This window comes from Podarcis vaucheri (genome assembly GCF_965113315.1).
Source record: "Podarcis vaucheri genome assembly, chromosome: Z".
NCBI classification, from domain to species: domain Eukaryota; kingdom Metazoa; phylum Chordata; class Lepidosauria; order Squamata; family Lacertidae; genus Podarcis; species Podarcis vaucheri.
The window spans coordinates 35,271,997-35,288,044 of record NC_138758.1 but is presented as its reverse complement, the minus strand read 5'-3'; the positions used below and the strand labels follow the sequence as shown (position 1 = coordinate 35,288,044).

General features: G+C 47.2%; 1 long non-coding RNA gene across 2 annotated transcripts; it reads right to left on the bottom strand.

The window, feature by feature from the left end:
• Positions 1-5,636: 5,636 nt before the first annotated feature.
• Positions 5,637-13,509, bottom strand: LOC309523875. Of its 2 annotated transcripts, XR_014215674.1 has the most exons (4): positions 13,491-13,509; positions 11,957-12,105; positions 7,399-8,657; positions 5,637-7,366 (listed from the first exon to the last, which is right to left on the bottom strand). It is a non-coding gene; the product is annotated as an uncharacterized lncRNA (long non-coding RNA). The 2 variants fall into 2 exon arrangements; XR_014215675.1 differs by lacking the exon at positions 13,491-13,509 and having other exon boundaries at positions 11,957-13,430.
• Between the last annotated feature and the right edge of the window lie 2,539 nt (positions 13,510-16,048).

Genomic DNA, 16,048 nt, shown 5'->3' with positions numbered 1-16,048 from the left:
GTGGGCACAGATATGCGTGTACCAGGGAAAATAGTGTACCTGTGATCTTGGGATGGAGGGTGGTATACAACTTTAATTAATAAAATAAATATAACATAAAATTTTACTGGGGGGAAATAGCTTTGCAAAAAGAATTATTTTATTTATTACATTTCTTTAATAATAATATCTTTATTGTCATTGCCCCCTTCGGGGACAACGAAATTACTTATTCCACCTTTCTATTCTATTCCACCTTTCCTCCAAGCAGCTCAAGGTGGAGTGTATGGCTCTACCATCCCCTCCTAATTTAATCCCCACAACTACCTTGTGACGTGGGTTAGGCTGAGAGAGGCAGCAACTCTGATGGTTGCGACTAGGCCGCCATCCCCACCCCTAAGCAACTGTTCTCTCCAAGTAGAATCATAGAATCATAGAATCATAGAATCATAGAGTTGGAAGAGACCACAAGGGCCATCGAGTCCAACCCCCTGCCAAGCAGGAAACACCATCAGAGCACTCCTGACATATGGTTGTCAAGCCTCTGCTTAAAGACCTCCAAAGTAGGAGACTCCACCACACTCCTTGGCAGCAAATTCCACTGTCGAACAGCTCTTACTGTCAGGAAGTTCTTCCGAATGTTTAGGTGGAATCTTCTTTCTTGTAGTTTGGATCCATTGCTCCGTGTCCGCTTCTCTGGAGCAGCAGAAAACAACCTTTCTCCCTCCTCTATGTGACATCCTTTTATATATTTGAACATGGCTATCATATCACCCCTTAACCTCCTCTTCTCCAGGCTAAACATGCCCAGCTCCCTTAGCCGTTCCTCATAAGGCATCGTTTCCAGGCCTTTGACCATTTTGGTTGCCCTCCTCTGGACACGTTCCAGTTTGTCAGTGTCCTTCTTGAATTGTGGTGCCCAGAACTGGACACAGTACTCCAGGTGTGGTCTGACCAGAGCAGAATACAGTGGCACTATTACTTCCCTTGATCTAGATGCTATACTCCTATTGATGCAGCCCAGAATTGCATTGGCTTTTTTAGCTGCCGCGTCACACTGTTGGCTCATGTCAAGTTTGTGGTCAACCAAGACTCCTAGATCCTTTTCACATGTACTGCTCTCAAGCCAGGTGTCACCCATCTTGTATTTGTGCCTCTCATTTTTTTTGCCCAAGTGCAATACTTTACATTTCTCCCTGTTAAAATTCATCTTGTTTGTTTTGGCCCAGTTCTCTAATCTGTCAAGGTCGTTTTGAAGTGTGATCCTGTCCTCTGGGGTGTTAGCCACCCCTCCCAGTTTGGTGTCATCTGCAAATTTGATCAGGATGCCCTTGAGTCCATCATCCAAGTCGTTGATAAAGATGTTGAATAAGACCGGGCCCAAGACAGAACCCTGTGGCACCCCACTAGTCACTCTTCTCCAGGATGAAGAGGAACCATTGATGAGCACCCTTTGGGTTCGGGCAGTCAGCCAGTTACAAATCCACTGAGTGGTAGCATAGTCAAGACCGCATTTTACCAGCTTCTTTACAAGAATATCATGGGGCACCTTGTCAAATGCCTTGCTGAAATCAAGGTAGGCTACATCCACTGCGTTCCCTTCATCTACCAGGCTTGTAATTCTGTCAAAAAACGAGATCAGGTTAGTCTGACATGACTTATTTTTCAGAAATCCATGCTGACTATTGGTGATCACAGCATTCCTTTCTAGGTGCTCACAGACTGTTTGCTTAATGATCTGTTCCAGAATCTTCCCTGGTATTGATGTCAGACTGACTGGGCGTTAATTATTTGGGTCCTCTCTTTCCCCCTTTTTGAAAATAGGGACAACATTTGCCCTCCTCCAGTCTGCCGGGACTTCGCCTGTTCTCCAGTAATTCTCAAAGATGACTGCCAGTGGTTCTGAGATCACATCTGCCAGTTCTTTTAATACTCTTGGATGCAGTTCATCTGGCCCTGGAGACTTGAATACATCTAAACTAGCCAAATATTCTTGTACTATCTCCTTAGTTATTCTGGGCTGTGTTTCCTTTGCTGAATCATTTGCTCCAAATTCTTCAGGTCGGGCATTGTTTTCTTTATCGGAGAAGACTGAGGCAAAGAAGGCATTGAGGAGTTCAGCCCTTTCTGTGTCCCCTGTTTGCATTTCACCATCTTCTCCTCTGAGTGACCCCACTGTTTCTTTGTTCTTCCTTTTGCTACGAACATACCCATAAAAGCCTTTTTTGTTGCTTTTAACCTCTCTAGCAAGCCTGAGTTCATTCTGTGCTTTAGCTTTTCTGACTTTGTGTCTACACGTGCTGGCTATTTGTTTGAATTCCTCTTTGGTGGTTTCCCCCCTTTTCCATTTTTTGTACACATCCTTTTTTAATCTTAATTCAGTTAAAAGTTCTTTAGATAGCTACCCTGGCTTCTTTAGGCACCTTCCACGTTTCCGTCTCATTGGTATTGCCTGTCGTTGTGCTTTTACTATCTCCCTCTTAACAAACTCCCAGCCATCATGAACTCCCTTTCCTTTTAGTATTGCTGTCCATGGGATCTCACCCAGCACTTCCCTAAGTTTTATGAAGTCGGCTTTCTTAAAGTCAAGAAATTGAGTCCTAGTATGCTTGGCTGCTCCTTTCCGCTGTATAGTAAACTTCAGAAGAGCATGATCACTCGCGCCTAATGATCCTTCCACATCTACCCCACTAACCAGGTCATCAACATTGGTTAGGACCAGATCTAAAATGGCTGTTCCTCTTGTTGCTTCTCCCACTTTCTGGACAATGAAGTTGTCTGCAAGGCCAGTGAGGAATCTGTTTGACCTTATGCTCTTGGCTGAGTTTGACGTCCAACAAATATCCGGGTAATTGAAGTCCCCCATTACTACTATCTCCCTTCCTTTTGCATGCTTGGCCATCTGTTCCAGGAAGGCATCATCTATGTCCTCCGTTTGGCTTGGGGATCTATAGTAAACTCCCACAATGAGGTCTCTGTTATTCTTCTCTCCCTTAATTTTGACCCAAATGCTCTCACTTTGGCTTTGAGGTTCTAAATCTTGGATCTCTTCACAGGTATACACATCCCTGACATATAACGCCACTCCTCCTCCTTTCTTGTCTGGTCTGTTTCTCTGAAATAGATTGTATCCCCCCCATTATTACATTCCAATCGTGGGACTTATCCCACCAGGTTTCAGTGATGCCTATTATGTCATATTTAGTTTGCTGTACCAAGAGCTCAAGCTCATCTTGTTTATTTCCCATGCTTTGTGCATTAGTGTGGAGACATTGAAGTCCATTAATCATTCCCCCGTGTCTCTTATTTAAGGATTTTTTCCTCCCACCACTAGGTCCGCGTGCTGTTTGCTCCATTTGGTCTATGACATTTGGATGATCATCTTCATTAATTGATAGACTCCTACCTTCAGGAGCACTGTCTCCCTCCCCCACATTAGTCAGTTTAAAGCCCTCCTGATGAGGTTTCTGAGATTTTTGGCAAAAACATTTCTCCCAACCGTTGTGAGGTGCAGCCCATCACTTGCCAGAAGTCCATCTTCAAGAAACTGCAGTCCGTGATCTAAGAATCCAAACCGTTCCTGTTTACACCATTTGCGAAGCCAGCTGTTCACTTCCACTATTTTCCCCTCTCTCCCTGGGCCACGTCGTTCAACTGGGAGGACAGACGAGATGACAATTTGTGCATTTAGTTGCTTCAATTTCCTGCCGAGAGCCTCGTAGTCTCTTTTGATCTTCTGGAGGCTATTGCTTGCAGTGTCATTGGTTCCCACATGAACCAAGAGGAAGGGGTATTCGTCAGTGGGTTTTATGATTCCTTGCAGTCGTTCAGTTACATCTTGAATCTTAGCCCCGGGGAGACAGCACACTTCCCGAGACATCTTGTCAGGCCCACAGATCACTGCTTCTGTTCCCCTCAGTAGGGAATCCCCTATCACCACTACACGCCTCCTCTTGGGTTTGGTCGGGGTTCTTCCGTGAGCTGTCCGTTCCAAGGTCACCTGCACATTCCCTGAGGACTGACTTTGCTGCTCGTCTTCATATACCTGATCGACTGTAATGAGGGAGAGATCCTCAAATGGAGTCTGCTCTTCGTCTTCCATGCTAGGGGAGAGGACCTCAAAGCGATTGTGTATTTCTAAACAATCAGAGTGAAGTATGTATGTTGCTTTTCACATATGTATGTTATTTGAATTGAAACAATCATTTGCAGGTCACTTTCTGTGCACAGCCCAGAACTGCTCAGAAAAGGGCAACCAAAATATCCAAGGAGGGTGGTGGTGGTGGTGGTGTAATGGAACATCTCCTGCACAAGGAAAGGTTGCAATGCTTCAGACTCCTGAATTTAGCAAAAAGGCTAGTAAGAGGGGACATAATATATGTTTATAATACAATGCAGGATATGAAGAAGTTTTCCTCCCTCTCTCCTATAACACTAGAATTTGAGAACATTCGATGAAGCTGAATGTTGGAATATTCAGGACAGATTAAAGAAATGACTTTTTTTCATGCATCGTATAGTTAAACTGTGGAACTCACTCCTGCAGGAGGCGGTGATGGGCCACCTGCTTGGATGATGTGAAAGAGGATTGGGCAAATTCATGGAGGAGAAGGTGCCCAAGGGTTATTGGCTGTGCTCTGTCTCCACAGTCAGAAGCAGTACAGAAGTGTAGAGTTAGAAGGGAGACCCGGGGGTCATCCAGTCTGACCCCCTGCAATGCATTAATCTCAGCTAGATCATACAGGACAGATGGCCATCCAACCTCTGCTTGGAAAAACTCAAATGAAGGAGAGTCCACCACCTTCTGAGGGAGTCCATTGCACAGCCAGACAGCTATTACTGTCAGAAAGTTCTTCCTGGTGTTGGAATCTCCTTTCTTGTAACTTGAATCCATTGGTTCATGCCCTAGCCTCTGTAGGAAACAATATTGCTCACATCTTCCATGCGACAGCCCTTTAGATATTTGAAGATGGCTGCCCTGCCTCCTCTTTTCTAGGCTAAACATGCCCAGCTTGGTTTCCAGGCCCTCAGTCATCTTGGTTGCCCTCTTCTGCATGCATGCCAGCTTGTCGATATCCTTCTTAAATTGTGCTGTCCAGAACTGGACTCAATTGCTGGAAACCACAGGAGAGCACACTTGTGCTAGGGTCCTGATTGAGTGCTTACTATAATGGGCATCTGCTTGGCCACTGTGAGGGCAGGACCCTGGACTAGATGAGTCACTGACCTGATCCAACAGGGTTTCCCCTTATGTTCTTAGAGTCCTACAGAGGCATGCTACTAGCTCTCGTCCTCCATTATAGAAAGTAAATAGGGCCTGGACTAAAAGTCTTGGCACTGCCCAGATTATATGTTTGCTGTCATCAGAAGAGCCCACCTACCACAGCCAATCACAAACAAGCAACCACACCCTAGGCCAACCCCAACCTCTCTCACCACCAAAGGAACACGAGTGAATAGTAAAGAGAACCCACACAAGCGACACTAACACAAAACCCCACACAAACATTAAGTAAAATCAAAACATTGCCACCCAACCCCAACCCCCACGACCCCTCCCCCTCCCCCTCCTTTTCTTCCTAATGCAACCCGAATGTCTCAACAAATGAAACTGACCTATAGAAAATGTAACTTGAAGAAAGAAACATTGCGCATACTTTTGTAAACCAAGAAATCTTTAATAAAATCAAAAATCAGAAGAGCCCACCATGACCCATCAACTGGATTTGGGATCTTCAAACCTGATATGTACCTGAGTTCATTTTATAGAAAGTCCCCGCTCTAGCAACATCCTGGAAGGTCTAAAAGTCCAGCAATATAAAGACGGCTTAATTATAATGTTGATTTCCATATGGAGGGAGGGGGAATGCCCTTTTATACAGTAATTACCAGTGTATTAATTAATATAGAAGAATAAAAGAGAATGAAATAAACTCACAGTGCAAATCCATAAATGTTTACCCTGAATTAATGCCCACTGTGCTCAGCAATGCTCATTTTCCAGAAAGAGTGCTGATTGCTGCCTCAGTTAAGTAAATTGATTGAATAAATAAAGTCTCTGGCAAGCCTGCAAGTGAGCATCCGCAGAGGAGGCAGCCTGTTGTGTCTCTGCATGATCAATCCCTCTGACCTTGCCTCCTCCTGAGGCTGCCTCCTCCTGTGTTTTTGCATCCAAGGGGTGTTTGGATCACTCAGTTGCTTCAGGTGAAGAGATGCATTAAAAAACCACCTTTCCAGAGAGGAGGATGCCAGGTTATGTCCTTCCACGAGTCACAGCTCTGGGCTTGCCTCTGTTCAGTCACTCTCCGTTTTGGGTGGGATATTTTGCACACTGCTCTGTCCTTGGTGTGGTGGGAACATTCCTTCCCTGCTGAAGCAGAGGCGTGACATAGTGATTTACCCAGCCTCAGGGCAAAGGTGCTCATTGTGTCTCTGCATGAGTCTTTTTTCAATGTTCCTTTCCTTTCTGTCCTGCACAGATCTGTGGCTGATGTAGAAGCTTAGCAGACAGGCACCTCTGAGGGCGAATGTAAGAATGAACTGCTTCTTGCTCAGCCAAACCATTGAACCATCTAGATCTGTGTTGACTGGCTGCAAGTCTCTAGGATTGCAGACAGGGTCTTGCCCAGCCCTCCCTGGAAAAACAAGGGACCTTCTTCAGTGGAGGATAGGACTATCAATGGCCAGTCATGGTAGCTATAGAGTATTCCACCTCCACTGTTGCAGTACAGTATTGCCTCTGAACCCCAGTTGCCAGGAATCACCAGCAGAGAGAATTGCTGTTGCACCCAGGTCCTGCTTGGTGGCTTCCCCTAATGGGCACCTGGCTGACCACTGTGAGAACAGAATGCTGGACTAGACTCTTTGGCCTGATCCTGCAGCCAGGCTCTTCTAATGTTCTCTGATGCAAAAGTGGGGAGGGGGGGCAGCAATTTGCTGGGGTCAGAAAGCAGGGGTTCTCCCCGGCAGACCAGAGCGGTCGCAGCATATGGTCTGCTCTGAAGCAGATGGAGGAAAGAGGGAGGATCTATTCAACGCCCTGAAAGAATGAGCCTCAACAAACTTTGAGCTATAAAGGGGAAATGGGTTGGGGAGTTGATTGCAGGACCCACTTCGGTCTGTTGTCTCCTGGCTACGGAAGGGCTGAGCTCTGGTGCGGAGGAGACCCGCCTGCCCAGCTGCCTCCGAGCTCATCCTTCGCCTGCCTCTGCTCAGATCTGCCTCCGAGCCAGTCAGCGCCTGCCTTTTCCCAGGGAAGCATCTCAGAAAAGTGGTTTGGCTCCCGTCCAGCCATTAGCAATGGAAATGTACCGTCTCCCGGAAAGCAGCAACGAGGCTTGCCTTGTTTTCTAGCGTCCTCTCTCTCTCTCTCTCTCTCTCTCTCTCTCTCTCTCTCTCTCTCTCTCTCGCCTCCCTCACCTTGCACCCTTGGGCTACAAACATCACAGCTTCTGGAGCTGACATCCAACCCTAGTTCGATAGCCTCCCGTCCACACAGCCAGTTCACAAAGATCTGCTGGTTCGGACCATAAAGCCTTTCTGGTCCGTCTCCCAGCAATAGATCATCTCAGCAGTGGAGAATCTATGCTGGGTGGGGTCACGTGATCAAGCCCCTCATCACAAAAACCTGGAGGAGGGCCACATCCCAGTGGTTAACGCCACCTGCATTACATGCATAATATCCTTCTTTCAGTCCCAAATGGCATCTCTAGGTAGGGCTGGGGAAGAGCCTCCATGCCTGAAACCCTGGAGAGCAGCTGCCAGTCCGTGCAGACTATGCTGAGATAAATGGATCAATGCTCTGACTCAGTATGAGATGGCTTTCTTATTTATTTCTTGCATCAGTACCCCACCTTTTCCTCCAAGGTGCTCAAGGTGGTCCACATGGTTCTCCTATCTCTGTTGTTATCCTCACAACAACCCTGTGAGGTAGGTTTGGCTGAGAGGTGGCAACTAGCCCCAAGGTCACGCAATGAGCTTCTTGGCCGAGTTGGGAGGTGGGGATTCAAACCTTCGTCTTCAAGGTCCTAGCCCAACATGCTAACCACTACACTGCACTGCTTCTTGCCCCCTTGATGGCAGCCCCCAAACTCTTGAATGGTCCCCCCAGGAAGGCTTGCCTGACCCCAACTCTGAATTTTCACTTTGGTTCCAAGACCTCTTAATTTGGCCCACTTTTTCACATCCAGGGGCTTCAGCCACTTGGAGGCTCTGTTTTTATCCATTCCACTGAATGGGGTGGTTTAGCACTGGACTGAAAAATTAACATCCATGTCCTCCTCCCTTCTGTTGCCCTAACCACCCTTCATCAGAGTTTGCATGCAAAAGCGATCAAAGGGGGAAACAGGTTTTGTTGAAATTTTAGGATGGGGGGGGTTACTGTGGTGCTTGCCTTACTTTTGAGCAAGTGGCGAGGCTGCCCGTTTTCCTTCTTTCTTGTAAAATTACCCTTTGTCTTGAAAAGGTAAAAGGCTTCTCTTAAAAACAGAATAGTCCTCTTGCAATGATATTTCTTGCTTCCCCAGTGCATTCCCCACCTCCGTGGTTGGTCATCGCCCCTTCCCTCCTCTAAGGATTCTCTCTAATGCTTATGCAAATGAGCACGCTTTGCATAAGCCATCTAGCTGATGAGATTGTTTCTGTTTTGCAGAACTTGGGATCTGTCAGCATGGACCAATCTGCAGGCAGGAAAAGATGCATGGGTTGTAATAATAATAATAATAATAATAATAATAATAATAATAATAATAGTTTGTTGTTTGATGTTACTTGTGAGGGGTTTGGCTGTTCTAGAAGGTTTAAGGCTTTTTTTTTTGATGTGCTTAATTGTTTTCTTAAATGTTTTAAATGCATTTTATTTTATTATTAATAAATATTGTTTTTACTACTTCATTGCTTGATGACCTGCGCTCATTTGGGTGAAAGGATGAGAAAATCATTAAGACACCAGAGGTTGTTGCCAAACGTTAATTTTGCTCAGAGTACACCCATTGAAAACAATGAGCATGGTTAGCATAGATTCATTGATGAGCTGGAAACAACCCGAAGGATGTAAAAGCTCCTCGTTGGTTCACAATGCTTACGGTCATATCTTCTTGCCTATTCCACCACCCGAAAGTTTTGGGTATAGATTCATGAGGACCAGAAACTTTAAAGCTGAAAAAAAGGGTTCTGGCCAGAAACCCAATTTCTGTACTTTCACATAGAGCTAAGGTGAGATTTCTCATAAGAGATGTTGCATGCAGAAAGTCCCAAGTTTAATCCCCAGTGACATCTCCTGGCATTGCTGGGAGAGACCCCTACCTGGAAACCTGGAAAGTGACAGCCAGTCAATGCGGACAAGCCTGAGCTCGATAAACCAAAAGTCTGACTTGGTATAAATCACCTTCCTATATCCCTTGGCATTTACTGTCAGATCCCAAAATGGGCTGATGCAACATACCTGCTTGCCCAGGACTTAAATGCCCCTACAAAGGCTGCGTTCTTACAACCCACTTTAGGAAAAGCGTGCTAGGCATCCAGAATTGGGAGCTTTTCAGGAATTTGGATACTCTCTCTAAGGAGGCCTTCTTGGCCCAGATGTTGCAAAGAATTTGGCAACCGGTGAAGACTTTCCTCTTAGCCAAGGTGTTTTGTTGTTTCTTGGCCATTTTTGCTCACCTCAATCTGCTCTTTGTAGCTTTTGAAAGTTATTTGTTTTTGTTTTGCTATATTGATTTCGTTAGGGTGGTGTGGTTTTTTAAAAAAATCACATTGATCCTCTGATTGCAAATTACTGTTTATTTATTTAAGTCAGGATAGCTCAGTTAGTTAGGGCATGGTGCTGACCACGCCAAGGCTGCAGGTTCGCTCCCCATATGGGACAGTTCCTGCATTGCAGGGGATTGGACTAGAATTATCCTCACAGTCCTTTCCTACTCTACAGTTCACCAAATGATCTGGCAAAGAGTCTGAAAAGAGATTGCAAAAGATCCTAATAAGGTGCGATGTACACTGAAATCCTGCCCATTTTAGATGGGATGGTTTTCATAGAAGCAAATTGGATGATTTTCCAGTTGTAATACTACTACTGCTACTAGTTAGTTAGTTAGTTAGTTAGTTAGTTAGTTAGTTATACCCTGCTCATCTGACTGGGTTGCCCCAACCACTCTGGGCAGCTTCCAGCATATTTAAAAACATAATAAAACATTAAACCTTAAAAGATTTCCCAATACAGGGCTGCCTTCAGATCTCTTCTAAGGGTCATCTCCTTGACATCTGATGGGAGGATGTTCCACAAGGAACGGAATTGTAGAGTTGGAAGAGACCTTGAGAGTTATCTAGTCCATGACAGATGGCCATCCAGCCTCTGCTTAAAAACCTCCAATGAAGGAGAGCCCTAGACTCATTTGACAAAGGGTACTTCAAAACTATTTTCAACCAACCCACTTCTTGTGTATGGTCAGGATTAATGGTGGAGGTCAGTGCACATTACCCTTGTCTATGAACCACTTGGGGACACAGGTGGTGCTGTGGTCTGAACCACTGAGCCTCTTGGGCTTGCTGATCAGAAGGTCAGCGGTTCAAATCCCCGTGACGGGGTGAACTCCCGTTGTTCGGTCCCTGCTCCTGCCAACCTATCAGTTCGAAAGCACGCCAGTGCAAGTAGATAAATAGGTACCGCTCCGGCGGGAAGGGAAATGGCGTTTCTGTGTGCTGCTCTGGTTTCACCAGAAGTGGCATGGTCATGCTGGCCACATGACCCGGAAAAACTGTCTCCAGACAAATGTCAGCTGCCTTGGCCAGTAAAGCGAGATGAGCACCGCAACCCCAGAATTGTTCTGGACTTAACTGACTTAACTGTCAGGGGTTCTTTACCTTTTTATGAACCACTTAGAGAATAAGCGGTATATAAATTATTTAAATAAACAATTTAGGGCTCCACCAACTTTAATATTGATTACTTCCAACTCAGCTGCCTCAAGTGCAGCGTTTCCCTGATTATTTGTTGCTGACTACTTAAACTGCATATCCACCATACATGCAAAGCAGACACACATGCACACTCCAGAAAAGTTCTGGGAACTGTAGTTTAATGGTACTGTGGGAATTGTAGCTTTGTTAGGGGTAATCTACTGTTCCCAAGATTCTTTGGAAGAATCCATGTGCTTTAAATGTGTTTGGTGTGGACACAGCCTTAGGCCCCATCTGCACTAATTGTTTAAAGCGGTATCATACCGCTCTCCCCCTGCCACCTTCCCAAAAAGAATCCTATGGACTGTATTTTGTTAAAGGTGCTGGAAGTTGCTAAGAGACCCCTGACCCCTTCACAGAGCTAAAGTTCCCAGGCTGGTTTAACAACCAATCCCTCTTTTCAGGGAACACTGAGAGCTGTGGCTCTGTGAGGGGGAACACAGCTGTCTCCTACAAACTCTTTGCACCTTTGAAGAACTACAGTTCCCAAGATTCCCTAGGGGAAGCTGTGACTGCGTAAAGTGGTAGGATATCCACTGAATGTAATGTGTAGTGCAGCGAAGACCTTCACCTCTGTTTTGCCTGGAGGGAACTCAGCAGGGAAGAGGATGGGTGTGGCGTAGTTGTTAGAGTGTTGGAATAAGACCCTGGGAGACCAGGGTTCAAATCCCCACTCAGCCATGAAACTCACTAGGTTAGCTTGGACCAATCACTGCCTCTCTTCCTAACCTACCTCACAGGGTTGTTGTAGGGCTTAGATGAGGTGGGAGAGAACCATATATGCCACATTGAGTTCCTTGGTGGAAGCCTTGGGGTAGAAATGCAATAAAATAAAATTTAAAAATGCAACTAGAATGAGTTGGCTCCACCTCTTAGGGACTCCTTTCATTGGCTCTGCCCCTGCCTCTTGCTGGCTCTGGCACCACCTGCTGCTGGCCTTCTGCCCTACCAGTCTCAATAATTGACAGAAGTCACCACTGGTTATGAAAGGGGTAATTGATGGTTTGGGAGGTGGGGTTCCAACCTGGATTCAAAGGAGCTTTCTGCCTGCATTGCATCACTCTGGCTGACGTTGATCATAGCTGGACGCTAGCCATGCCTGGAAGTGATGATGATGACAACCTCTGCCATTGAGGCCCTTCTGGAGTTCTTGAGAGGCTCAGCTCCTGACTCCTGGGCATGATCCAAGAGGCACAAGAGTGTGGTATAGTGGTTAGAGTGCCAGACTAGGACCCAGGAATAAAAGGTAAAGGGACCCCTGACCATTAGGTCCAGTCGTGGCCGACTCTGGGGTTGCGGCGCTCATCTCTCTTTATTGACCGAAGGAGCTGGCATACAGCTTCCAAGTCATGTGGCCAGCACGACGAAGCCGCTTCTGGCAAACCAGAGCAGTGCACAGAAACGCTGTTTACCTTCCTGCCGGAGCAGTACCTATTAATCTACTTGCACTTTGATGTGCTTTCAAACTACTAGGTTGGCAGGAGCAGGGACCGAACAACGGGAGCTCACCCCATTGTGGGGATTCGAACTGCCAACCTTCTGATTGGCAAGTCCTAGGCTCTGTGGTTTAACCCACAGCGCCACCTGTGTCCCAGGACCAAGGAGAACAGGGGTCAAATCCCCATTCACCCATGAAGCGCACTGGGCAACCTTGGGTAAGGCACTTGCTCTTAGCGTAACCTACTTCACAGGATAAATAGGGAGGAGGAGAACTATGGAGGACTTGCTGGAGGAAATGTGGGGTATAAATGTAATAAAGAAGCACATAAACAAAGTGAGTGGCTGAGAAAGAACTTGACCAAAACCTTAATAGGGTGGAAGGGGATCCATCCACCACAACACAGTTTGCAAGCAGAAAACCAGGTTCAGGCCTCTGTTTTCAAGGGATCTCAGTCCCCAAAGCCTGGATCAATCCCTCTCTAAGACCTTGCAGAGCTGGTGCCGGTTGGATTGGCCTGCTCTGCATTGCAGAAGACCCTTATCCCCTTCAGTCCACAGTGTCTCCAGCTAAATGGATCTAGAACTGGGGATAGCCAAAGGTAATCCACCCCACCCCACCGGCCAACGTGAAAGACGCTTATCTGCCCACAAGACCCAAAGGAAGGCATTACCAAGCAAATTTGCAAATGAATAGAACCTCAAGAGGTTTCTCTTGCAATCCTGGATAAATGGGGGGGGGTGTCTCAATTTCTGACAGTGGGCTCCTTAGTGGTGTCCCCCCATTATATCTAAAAGGGGGGGAGATTAAAATGCAATGGGGGTGTCTGAAAAGCAGGTGAGGAATGAATTGGGCAAGGCTGAGGCTGGGAACTGCGTCTAAACCTTTCTGCTTCTTCATCCTCCCCCATCTGTTTGGAATTCGTTTCTGACTCAGTTTCCAAGGCTCGGAGAGCTGGCAAATGGGGCTGCTGTGTGAAAGAGTCTGCGTGGCAGAATTTTCTCCTTGCCTCTCTGCCCTTTGTTTCTCTCTCTCTCTCTCTCTCTCTCTCTCTCTCTCTCTCTCTCATACACACACACACACACAGAGAGAGAGGGGGGGGGGCGGTAGCCAAGTTTACCTGGCATAGGGAGGACCTCTGCACAACAAAAAGAAAGAAAAGGGAGAGACAGAGAGGCTAGGAAGGAGCGGTGGGAGGGGGGGGGAGAGAAAAAGTTTCCAATCCATTAACAAAGAAAGGAAGAAAGTTGTGCAGAGCATAGTTGGCTGGCTTAAAAGTGCAAGGCAAACCCGAGTGTACCAAGCGGAGGCAAAGAAAATGCAACACTCCCTCCATGTGTTTGAGAGTGGGTACTGCAGGACATTTCAGAAGAACACGCTTCTACACACGGGGCCCCATAGTTAAATTACGGAACCCGCTCCCACAAGAGGCAGTGGTGCCCATCAACGTAGAAGGCTTTAAAAGAGGACTGGAACAGATTCATGGTGGAGAGGGTTATTAATGGCTACTATGCTCTGCCTGATTCTGACTTTCTTCTTCTTTGGCGATCACTCGAAGCACCCTCTAAAATATCATAGAATCATAGAATCATAGAATCATAGAGTTGGAAGAGACCACAAGGGCCATCGAGTCCAACCCCCTGCCAAGCAGGAAACACCATCAGAGCACTCCTGACATATGGTTGTCAAGCCTCTGCTTAAAGACCTCCAAAAAAGGAGACTCCACCACACTCCTTGGCAGCAAATTCCACTGCTGGATACACATTTACGCAGTGGTGTAGCGTGGGGGGTGCCAGGGGTGCCAGCCGCACCGGGCGCAACATCTGGGGGGCGCGAGTCCAGAGGGAAGGGACAAGTTCCTTCCTCCGCCGGGCTCCCCGCCGCCACCGCCAGCCTTGCGCCCTAGCGCGCGCGCCCCCCGCCGTCGCTGTGGCTGCGCTCCGCTCACTGCTCGCAGGAGGAGCAGCCGCTGCAGCAGCGCCGACGCCGCCACCGACGCCTGGCCGGGCACGGGCAGCCTCTGCACCCTGCCGCCGCCGCCATCCCCTCGGCCCAGCCACAGGCGGCGGCTGCTTCTGCCTCCATCCTCCTCCGGGCAAGCAGCGTTGTTTGCGCGGCAGCGCCAGCGGCAACTCGCAGGTTAGGGGTTGGGGGGCGCAAATTACTTGCCTTGCCCCGGGTTAGGGGGCGCAAATTACTTGCGTTGCCCCGGGTGCTGACAACTCACACTACGCCGCTGCATTTACGCCTCAACCTAAAGGGTCAGAAGAAAGACCCCTTAGAGATTCTTATGAAGACTCTCAGGACTTGATGAACCAACCGTCTAACTCTGTAGAATGCAGCTTCACGTGCCCCTGTTCTGGGAAAGGGTTGTGGCTCAGCGGTGGAGCACCTGCTTTCCATGCAGAAGGTCCCAGGTTCAGTCCCTGACAATCTTGAGGTAGGACTGAAACCTGGAGAGGTGCTGGTAGGCCTGAGGAAAGACTCCTTTACTGAAACCCTGGAGAACCATTGTCATGGTTTGACTTGGCATGGGCCAGTTTTCTACCTCCCTCTTTTAATTGTGCCCTTTACTCAATGAAAACTAAAATCCTACTAAACAAATAGAATCCTGCTCTCTCTCTCTCTAGCGCAGCAGTTCTCAACCTGTGGGTCTTCAGATGTTGTTGGACTACAACTACCATCATCTCTGAGCTCTGGCCTTGCTAGCTAGGGGTGACGGGAGTTGTAGTTCAACAACATCTGGGGACCCAAAGGTTGAGAAAGGCTGCTCTAGTGGAAGGGATTGTACCTCCATGGTAGAGCACACATTTTGCAAGCAAAAGTTCCCAGGTTCAATCCCACTGGCATTTCCAGGTAGGGTTGGGGAAAACGTGCCTGACACCCTGAAGAGCTGCTGCCAATCAGTGTAGACACTACTGAGCGAGATGGATCAATTGTCCAAATCTTTGCTTGTATTATTTTATTCATAAAAAAATATGTACCCTTGATTGTGGAAAACTCAAAACAGTTTACAAAAAGAGACCTTTTTGGTTGTGCCCTTGGAAAACCTGCTCCCTGCCTTGCTGGCCTTTTCCCACTTGGCAAATGCGGGGCTCAGACTGACTCCAGCTACAAAAGCTGAGGTTGCTGAACAGACCCTTGTGCTGGGGAATTGTTTGGTGTGTGTACAGTGGTACCTTAGGTTACATACGCTTCAGGTTACACACTCTGTTAACCCAGAAATAGTGCTTCAGGTTAAGAACTTTGCTTCAGGATGAGAACAGAAATCTGGCTCCGGCGGCGTGGCAGCAGCAGGAGGCCCCATTAGCTAAAGTGGTGCTTCAGGTTAAGAACAGTTTCAGGTTAAGAACGGACCTCCGGAACGAATTAAGTACTTAACCTGAGGTACCACTGTACAACGACGGCCATGGGTGTAGCCAAGCTTTATGCTGGAGGGGGGGGCAGACCCGAGTTATCTGCGACACAATTGGTCAGTTAGTTAAGTATTTTTATTTATGCACTTGGTATTTTTGCTGGGAGGGGAGCTGCCCCTCTGCTTATGCCCATGGTACCTGCCTGATATCAATAGGCAGGGAGTTCCAAAGTAGAAGTCCTGAAGCAGGATACACAGGAGGGCAAGTGCAATAATTAAAACTTAATAAACTTAGTACGTAAAAAGCAAATGTTCCAGAAGTC